This window comes from Mastomys coucha, unplaced genomic scaffold (assembly GCF_008632895.1).
Source record: "Mastomys coucha isolate ucsf_1 unplaced genomic scaffold, UCSF_Mcou_1 pScaffold16, whole genome shotgun sequence".
NCBI lineage: Eukaryota > Metazoa > Chordata > Mammalia > Rodentia > Muridae > Mastomys > Mastomys coucha.
In genome coordinates this window covers 45,903,814-45,914,213 of record NW_022196898.1, presented here as the reverse complement: position 1 = coordinate 45,914,213, position 10,400 = coordinate 45,903,814, and the positions used below count along the sequence as shown (strand labels likewise).

Below are 10,400 nucleotides of genomic sequence, written 5' to 3'. Positions count from 1 at the left end.
CACATATATGCAGTGGTTTGAATGAGAATGGTCCCATAGGCTCATATGTTGGATGCTTGGTTCCCTGTTGATGAGACTATTTGGTAAGGATTAAGAAGCATGGTTTTATTGGAGGAGGTATATCAGATTGGGGCAGTGTACTGGCTGGTTTTGTGTGTCAACTTGACACAGGCTGGAGTTATCACAGAGAAAGGAGTTTCGGTTGGGGAAGTGCCTCCATGAGATCCAGCTGTGGGGAATTTTCTCAATTAGTGATCAAGGGGGTAGGGCCCCTTGTGGGTGGTGCCATCCCTGGGCTGGAAGTCTTGGGTTCTATAAGAGAGCAGGCTGAGCAAGCCAGGAGGAGCAAGCCAGTAAAGAACATCTCTCCATGGCCTCTGCATCAGCTCCTGCCTCCTGCCCTGCTTGAGTTCCAGTCCTGACTTCCTTTGGTGATGAACAGCAATGTAGAAGTAAGCCAAATAAACCCTTTCCTCCCCAACTTGCTTCTTGGTCATGATGTTGTGCAGGAATAGAAACCCTGACTAAGACAGGCAGGCTTTGAGGTTTCAAAAGCCCATGCCATTTCTAATTAGTTCTCTTCCCTATTTCTCTTTTTTTTATCTGCCTCCTATTTGAAGATCAGATACACACACACACACACACACACACACACACACACACACACACACGCTGGGTTGAATATCAAAACTGGTAGGCAAATGTTCTTCCACTGAACTACACCCCCACTCTCTTAGAAATAAACTGTCTTTTGTTAGCCTCTTTTCCATCACTGAGGCAACTTTTAATCTCAGAAGCCCTCTTTGATATTTACACTGTTACTCTGATCTTCCTTTGATATTAGAGACTATGGGGCCTTTTAAAATGCTTTCCTTCTGGCTTATATTTAATTTTCTCTAATGTTGGTGTATTTTTAAAATAACTTTTTGGTAAGCACACAAATAAATATTGTTTTTTTTTTTCTGCCTCCCTCTCTTCCCCCGCCCCCTTGGTGTTTCAAGACAGGTTTCTCTGTGCAGCCCTGGCTGTCCTGGAACTTACTTTGTATTCCAGGCTGACCTCGAACTCAGAAATCCACCTGCCTCTGCCTCCCAAGTGCTGGGACTAAAGGCCACCACTGCCTGGCATCCCTCCCTTTCTTGGTGACTTCCTCCCTCCCGCTTCTTTCATGATGGCCAGACTCTGTCACTTTCTCCTGTTCCCATTTCCCTCCTTTAAACTTCTTTCTTTCCCTTTATAATTGCTTTTATATTTCTTCTATTTTCATATCCTACATACATTTGTACCTCCAGAGACCCTAGCTGCTTAGATTAAAACAAACAAAATAAACAAACAAACAAACAAAAAACCCCTAAGATCTGGGGCTGGAGAAAGCTCAGCAGTTAAGAGCTTTCACTAACTCGCAGAGGACCCACATTCAGTTCCTAGCACCCTTTTAGCAGCTCATGATCATTTGTATCTCCAGCTTCAGAGGAACCATGACTCTTCTTCTGACTCTTGAAGCACCATGAACACACAGGATGCCCATACGTACATGTAGAAAAAATACTCAGATACATAAAATTCAATTTTTAAAAACTTAAGAAAAAAGAAAGAAACAAGATTCAAGTTCTGTGACCAAAATATGCTGTATTTTCAGCAATGGTCTTATCAAATTCTAAGGACATATAAAATCTAGGGCAATAAAAATGGTTCATACTATTTGAGGAGTCTCCAAATACCTCTGATCAGTTACTCAATGTAGTTGTATCCTATGCCTGGCACTGTATTTTTATTTTGGCAAACTACAGGTTCTTGAAGCAGTATTATTTGCTGTGTATGATAGCATCAATTCAACTCATATCTGTATATATGTATATATATATACACACACATATATATATATGAGAGAGAGAGAGAAAGATTTTATAATAGGTGTGTGTGCGTGTGCACGCGTGCGCGCGCACAGAGAGAGGAATTGAGATTCAATTTCCAAGAGAGTAACACAGGAGGAGTAGCAGGAGCCACATGGCCATTGACAAGGAATCAGAGGAGCACAACAGAGAGTTCACACAGTGAGACCTGGAAAACAGCATGCATCTCCAACCATGGCTTCCAGTCCAGAGAGGGGAAGCCGTGGCCCCGGGCTAAGCCAGCCCGCCTTGGTTAAATAAAACTAACTGCAAAGGACAAGCTCCCAGTTGTGGCACACTTTAATGGAGTGTGGGGACTCAGACCGACAGTTACTCTTCCTCCTGATACTGCAGCCTCTCTCACACAGCAGAGCACTACAGCCAGCCACCTTGAGGTAGGAGCTATTGTTTGAGACTGAGTTTCTCTGGGGACTTGAAAACTTGTGGAGACAGCCACAAGTCAGGGAACCTGGGAATACCCAATACTTGGGCAGGAACCCCCTGCCTGCATCACATCAGCAGATGACATAGAAGAGGAAACAGGCAATATGTGTCTTTTCAAATCTAGCTTCATTTTGCTTATTTTTCAAGTTCCATCCATTTCCCATGAATGCTATAATTTCACGTGTGTGTCCCCCTTCCTCTCTTCATTCGTCTGTTGACCCACCCCGGTCTGGTTCCATGTCTTGGCCACTGAGAACAAATAGTGCATCAGTAAGAGCCGATCTGCATAGGTATCTCTTTAAAACACGGGCTTAGGAGACTTTGGGAGTATTCTCAGGAGAGTCTAGTGGGGTCATGTGGTACTTAGCTTTTTGGGTTTTTAAGAACACATACATGGACATGCACAGTGGCTGCATGGCCTTAATTTCTGGCAGTGAGTGAAGGTCTTGTCCCTCACCATTGCTGGCCTTGGTTGCGTCTGATTGTCTTGATGGCAGCTATTCTGACCAGGATGAGATGGAATATTGAAGCAGTTTCAGAGGTTTTTTTCCCTCCTGGTAACTAAAGACATTGAGTACTTAAAAAAAAAAATGGTTGACTGTATTTATTCCTGTGAGAACATTATTTTCAGTTCATTAGTCTACTTACCGACAAGATGGTTTGGATTTGAGTATTTACTTGGGGGAGGGAGGGAGATCTTTATGGTTCTAGGTATTGATTTCCTGTCAAGAGAGATCTTCCTCGGGCTGCAGACACTATCCAGTAGTCATTGTTAGAAACCTCGTACAAGCTTTACAACACAGAGCAGAAATGTAAAATCATAAAAATGCAAGACGTTTCATCAATAAGATTGTTAGTGTCCTGATGGATTAGTGGATACATTGATCTGCTAAAAGAAACAAACAAAGATACTGCTTATAGCTCCATCTGTCATTTCTCTGTCAGAATTTAGTGAGCAGGAAGATTACCGTGAGTTCTAAGTCAGCCTGGATTACATAATAAGCACCAGGCCAGCCAGGACTACGTACAACAATACATGACTACACTCTAATGACTGTGTGCATGTATACTCAAATCAGGCTTCCTGTGTTCCCTCTTCCCACAGCCTCAGGTGAAGGCTTTCTCAGCAGCCGTACGTAGCCTTCTGATGGCCACTTCCCCACATTTGTCTTGGTGGTTCAGAGATGGTCAGACTAACTCCAAGCTTTCTACACAAGTTTCTTGTTCAAAATCTGTGAAGGCAGTGGATCCCTGGGTCCGGGGATCATTTTCAGGGCCTCGACAAACATCGTCAAAACCCTGATTCAAGGCCTTGATTCCCATCGCTACCTGGCAAGAAAACGTTTGCATCATAACACCCCCCCCCAAATCTAGGAAGCTCTAAAGAATTTTGTACCTGGCATTGTTGTGACCATTTGCTTCTCACAAAAATCCTGTGAGACAGGAAGTGTTGGGCTGAAGAGATAGTTCAGTAATTAAGAGAGCTTGCTGCTCTTCCAGAGGACCTGAATTCAGCTCCCACTACCCACTTTAAGCAGCTCACAGCTTCTGAGGGCAACCTTTTGTAATATCATACACACACACACACACACACACACACACACACTTAGAATAAGTATTTTTATAGATAGAGAAAATGAAACACAGTAAAGTAAATAAATCTGGATCGATGGATGGTATAAGGAAACTAATCGATATGAACCATATGTGTTAGCACTGAGATACGTAAGAACTGATTCAGGATACCACACTACCTTTGGAGTGGAATCTGTCCTAGGGATATCCTATACTCATATTCCTGTACACTCACAGATGAACTTTCTGGTTTCCAGAACCTAATTCCTACACCAATGTGCAGGCCATGTCTGAGCCTGAGCCTATAGTGTTTGATTTCCTTGAACTAGTTTCCTCTCTGTCACTGATCATATCAGAAAATGTCTTTCATTCTACTTAGTTCTATTTTGAAACTTTGAAGATAATTCTGGCTCTTTTTCTCATAATTCTCTATACTTCTCTACTGAAGAAATTGAATCCAGCAATATGGCTGCTCTGGGAAATGACACCCAAAGACCTTCTAGGTCTATGGAATCTGACCAGAATGCAGACACACTCTGGATTATAGGATGATCTGGCTGAATACAGATGCACTCTTAGTATACACCTTTAACTCCTAACAATGAAGGTAAAGTTAGTTTATAGAAGGAAGCAGCCGTGTTTGAAAGTTATGTCTAGTTGAAGGGCAGACAAAGTAACAAATCAGAGAAAGATTTGACATGATGAGTCAGAGAGAGGATATGCCTAACTCTCAGGAGAACAGACAGGAAAGAGAGGCTACTTAAGAGAGGAACAAGGGGGAGGGAGCAGTGAGAGAGACTTTGTTTTACAGAGACAAGTTAACAAGTGCACACAGAAGGGGCCAGAGAATGAGAATGAGCCAGAGGATTAGAACAGATCGCCAGAGTTAGTTTGGGCTAGAACAGCTGAGTTGAACCAGTCAGCCAGAGTTCAGAAAGAGTTGGAAAGGGTGAGTTAATTCAGCAATAAGTTTCTGATGTGACAATTCCATCTGGCAAACAAAAGTTACTTTTACTAAAACCTTTAAGAATTGATATAAAGCTGGGAGGTGGTGGCGCACGCTTTGAATCCCAGCATTTGGGAGGCAGAGACAGGTGGATTTCTGAATTCGAGGCCAGCCTGATCTACAAAGTGAGTTCCAGGACAGCCAGGGCTATACAGAGAAACCCTGCCTTGAAAAACAAACAAACATAGATAAATAAATAAATAAATAATAAATAAAAATACTAATACTAATGTCTCGAGTCTATTTCAAATTATAGTAGTAAAACCTTCAGAGTCTTCAAAACACAGAAATAGAGATATTAACTTCCTACTGAAAATTATTTCAGAGCATAACACCCCCATTTCCACCCACCCTTTCACCCATGTATAGTCTTCTCTATAGAAAGAGAAAACTTCACGTGCCCATGTGGCTTATGTTTAGGTTAACATCACACAAGGAATAATCTTTTGAGGGCAAATCTGCGAGAGACAGCTGTTGCTCTATGGGAAAGTTCCACGTAACAACTTCTGCACTCAGCGTTTCTGATATCAGAAGAGAGAGATTGACGTCATCACAAAACCTATTCTTGGTGCCCCACACTTACTATTATTATTGTTATTGTTATTATTATCATTATCATTATGGAAGTGCCTCCTTTTTTTGTGATAATGGAAGCAGCAAGGTTAAGGCTCTGAGGAAAGTGAAGACACTTTAAATGCTCTTTTCAAAAGGAATGCTGAGCTGGGTGTGGTGGTACACTCCTTTAATCCTAGCACTTGGGAGGCAGAAGCAGGGGGATCTCTGTGAGTTTGAGACCAGCCTGGCCTACAAAGGACAGCTAGGCCTCCGTTACACAGAGAAACTTTGTCTTGAAAACACACACACACACGCACATGCACACACACGTGCACACACACACTGCTTACTCCCAGAAATGTTTTGAGAGGACCATGAGATTTTAGAGCAGGCTAGTTACTCAAGTTCTGTCCTTCAAGGAGCCTGTTCCCAAAGACAAGACAGGTAGATGTCTTTCCTAATGCTCAATTGGCAATGATAAGACCATAAGACATAAAGAAACAGGAAGAAATGGCCCATTCAAAGGACCAAAATCAAGCTGTGGAAAACCAGCCCTGAAGAGACCCAGATCCCTGGATTACTGTAGATGTCAGTAAGCTAAAGGACTGCACAAAAACCTAAATGCAACTAGAAAAATGGCCTGCATCAAGTGAAAAGACAGATTTTTTTTTTGCTTTAAATACACATAGTGACCCCCAAACTCTGTGTAGAAGGCTTGGTCCCTAGGATGCTGCCTCACTGAGTGGTGGAACCCTGAGAAGCTATGCCTGCAGCAAGGTGCTTAGGTCATGGGAAGCTGTGCCTTTAAAGGGCTCCTGCTGTTGATGCTGTAGAGCCTGGAGGTCATGATGTGAGTAGTTTGCTACAAAGTCAGTTTCCAGGCTAGGCATAAAGGAGTCTTGTTGGAATAGCACAGAGCCCTAAAAATGACTGCCACTGCTGAAAGCCCAGCTAGATGAGTAAACAAGTTTATCAAGAGTTACTCACAAAGTAGTGAGCAACTGCAGGGTCGGGAAAAGGGGACTGTATTCATCCACAGTCACCACACTCTGCCCACCTACCGAAAGCCTGTTTGGCAAGGCTGTCTGCTGCAGAATGAACGCAAATCTAGGCATAGGGCGCCACCTATTGCTAACACACCAGCAGCCACTAGGCTCACCAAACTCAGGAAGTGAGCAGTCCATCCTCGCTCAGAGTCAGAGCACTGAGAATGGTCTTATTTTACTGCAGTTTGGTATGACTAATGGCGAACTCGGAACTCTTAGCAAGAAGGACTTATTCTGGCTATGCTTTGGGGGAGTCTCATCACTACCTTTGCTCTGATATTGGTCCCTGGTGGTGCTGTCTGGCACCCTCAATAGGAGACCCAAAGTGAAGGTGCTTCTTCATTCCAGACTGAAACTTACAGAAGCATAAGGTAGATTATCTATTTCTCTAAGCAGTGTCAAGCATTTCATTGTAAGAGAAAGCCAACTAACATGTGAACACAGGCAAGGGTAAATTTTAGGAATGAAGAAATGAGGTGTAAATTACTGTGCTGAAAAATTCAATTACCAGGTTAAAAATTAACTAGATGGTTCTTGCACTAATCTAGTTTGCATTGCTATAGCAAACTAAGCAAATCTGGGTGCTTACAAAGAAAGGAGTTTTGTTTACCTCACAGTTTGAGAGGATGGAAGCCCAAAGAGCATGAAAAAGCTCCAGTGAGGGACCCCCTGACTGCAGCACCACACAGCAGGTGGCATCACCCACGAAGGATGAAGAAACAGGGAACAGGAGACCCTGAAACAGGAAGCCAGTGTACAAAGAAGGGCCTTTGATGACTCTTGCTGAGTCCCATCTCACAAAAGTCCCGCTGCCTCTTCCACATCATACCCAAGACAAAATTGAAGTGGAAATCTCTGGTTACTTTAGACTCAGTTGTGTCATGTGATGTTTTTCTAAAAACTGTCTTATGAGAGGATGCTTTGCTGAGAACAGGCAGGTGGTGTTTTTCTAGAAGCTGCAGGGGGCGGCGGGGAGGGAAGGCACATGATGTCTGACTAGAGTGGATACTTGAGAGGACATGTGATGCTTGGAGAGGATACAAGTATAACCCCACAGACATTGGACAATGCAGTGGCATTGGTTCACCTTGCTATGCTTTGCTGGTCTTCGTTAGGCTTTGCTGACTGGTCTTCACTGACGACACTCTATGGTATCAGTTCATCTTGTGATCTTTGGTGATCATTGTTTGTTGTGACTTTGTAGAAAAAAGGGTGCTAAATAACTTCTTGGGGTATTCCAGCAGCTTCTTGCTGCTTCTGCAGACTCAGGACAATTGGAAGAGCCCCTAGCTTTCTTCTGGATCAAATTGTCATTGCTGATTCGTGTGAACTGAACTGCTGATATGATGACAACAAATATTGGAATTGCCCCAAAGAATTATTCCTGAACAGGTCCACTTCCCCCATGTCCTAATAACCTTTCTTTTCCATTACCTCTGGTGGGTGGTGGGCTAAAACAGGGGTTGAAGAATTCAAGAACCCTTATTAAAGTAGGTTTTCTAAGCCTACACAGAACCCCAGCATACTCACCTTTCAGAGGACAATCCATACCCAAGCCACAGCGTTCTTTCTCTGGCCCCTCAGGTCCATCTCTCAATGCAAATATGTTTATTTCATTGTCTTAGACTCAACGCTTTGAAGAACTACTCAAGGATCCCCATCCAAAATTTTGTCTGAGACATGATGCAAACTCAGATGTGAGTGGTGGTAAAATAAAAACCAAATACCTGCCTCTACGATTCAGGGGTCGGGGCAGAGATAGGATGAACATTCATGTCTCAAAGGAGAGAAACAGGGAGGGAAACGGGAAAAGACTGTGCAGAGCAAGACAGAAACCCAGAAGGAAAGCATTAAAATTCAAGCCTGTGCTCTGTGTACATGGGAATGGGAGGGACCCCATGCCTTAGGTAATGACATGCTAAGCTCTTGCTGCTTACACTGTTGCTCTCTTTGACTGAATTCTGACATTGGTGGCTTTCCCAAGTACATGCTGCTGGCCATTCTGCCTTTCTGGGATATCCAAATATGGTCCATCCTTATAGCTTCCCTCAGTATTGAGAGGTCTCTGCAGGAATTCTGATCATAAAGCACACTTCTGCCTGACCCTCTAGTCTTTGGGTTGAAACCTCAGTGGAAGCCACCACGAACCCACAGCTCTTGCATTCTGTACACCAAGAAGACCCCTCACCATATGCCTGCATGCCAGCTGCCAGCGTGAGCTGTAGCCCAGCCTTGAACAATGGTCAGAATGGCCACAGAGCCCTTTCCCACTGAAGACAGAGGGATAGGTTCCAAGGCAGATCAAAGGAGAGTTCTAGGGCCTTGTCTGAAACAATTCCAGCCTACCAGAGCTCCAGGCCTGTCATGGAAGTAGTAGCCTCAGAGATTCTATGGTACCCTCAGATCTCCTTCCTGCTGCCCTGGTGCCCTTTGTCTATGCCAGTCTCCTTAGAAGACGGGCACTCTGCCATGCTGCTCTGTTTTCTGACACACACTTTTCTGTTTTCCTTGGCTAGGCTGAGCTTTTTCCAAAGCTTTTTGCTATGCTTCCCTTTGCTCTCAAATCATGCTTAATCCAGCCAAAACCATCCACAGCCCATTGCATAATGTTGTTTTGGAATTTCTGCCAGCAGAAATCTTAGTCCACCACTTCAGTTCAGACTTCTATGGAGGGGTAAGGGCACAAATCACTATTTCTCTGCAGGGGTATAACAAGGGAGCCATTTTCTCCAAATAGAGTTCACATTCCTAATAGCATTCATATTTCCGAGACCAGTTTCTTAGACCTCCCTGGAGTTACCTGCAAGGACTCTGCATTGTAAAAGTCTCAGTCTTTTCTCCACCACACTCCTCTAACATTTCCCAGCTGCCAATTACAAAACCAATTACAGAGAGAACATTGAGGAACCAGGAAGCAGTTAAGGACCAGAGAACACAAGGGATCAGGGAATAGTGTGGAACCAGAGAATGCTGAGTAAGCAGGTCTCTGACTCCAAGAGGCCCAGAGAGCCCTAAGAAGACCAAGGTTGCAGAGAACAATGGCTCCCAATCTCTCCTCTGGTACACACTACCACATGGAACCCAGCAGAGCCAGATGAATCTCACAGAATGTCACCTTTTCAACTCAACCCACCTGGGCCAGCAACTCAGCTCATAAGTAATTTTTTTGTCTCTTATTTTGTCTTCTACTTGTACACGTGCATCTCACCAGGGTTTGACTTTTGTTTGTCTATTGCTCAGTTGGGTTTTGTGTTTTTCCACTCCGTGCTCCGTAGGGTATTATTTACCATTCTCTTTAGCCATCCCTCCCTCATATATCCCTCCCCTTCCTATGCCTTTTGATCTTTGTTTTAGCTTCATCTCCTCCTCCTTTTGTTTCTTAAACATAACCTTCCACAGCTTTAAATTTCTAAGATCTGTAAACCCGAACAGCATCCTACCTCCCCCTTAGCTACTTCACCTATCTTAATTTTTAATTTTTTCCACAAGGTTATCTAATTGTTAATCCTTAACCTTACCCATTCCACTGATAATCCTATTAACTAAAATCCAAGTATACTTCCTACCATCCTTCTTTTTTTACTCTTCTATATTATTTAAATTTTTACTATTTTAAATACGTGTGTGTGTGTGTGTGTGTGTGTGTGTGTGTGTGTGTGTGTGTGCCAAATACCCCTGGAACTTCAGTTACCAGCAATTGTGAACCACTTGATAGAGGTGCTGGGAATCAAACTCAAGATCCTCTGGAAGAGCAATACATGCTCTTCATCACCAAGCCAACTCTCTAGCTTTCTCCAACAGCCTTTGAGAACCAAGGGGCTGCTGTTATTAATTGGTTAGTACTCCAGGTGCTCAGTGGTAGTGTCAGATAAGTGTGGTTGC

At 43.5% G+C, this 10,400-nt stretch overlaps 1 long non-coding RNA gene across 1 annotated transcript; it reads right to left on the bottom strand.

The window, feature by feature from the left end:
• Nucleotides 1–2,445: 2,445 nt before the first annotated feature.
• Nucleotides 2,446–2,870, bottom strand: LOC116094196. The gene is made up of 2 exons (XR_004119992.1): nucleotides 2,794–2,870; nucleotides 2,446–2,585 (listed from the first exon to the last, which is right to left on the bottom strand). It is a non-coding gene; the product is annotated as an uncharacterized LOC116094196 (long non-coding RNA).
• Nucleotides 2,871–10,400: the final 7,530 nt, after the last annotated feature.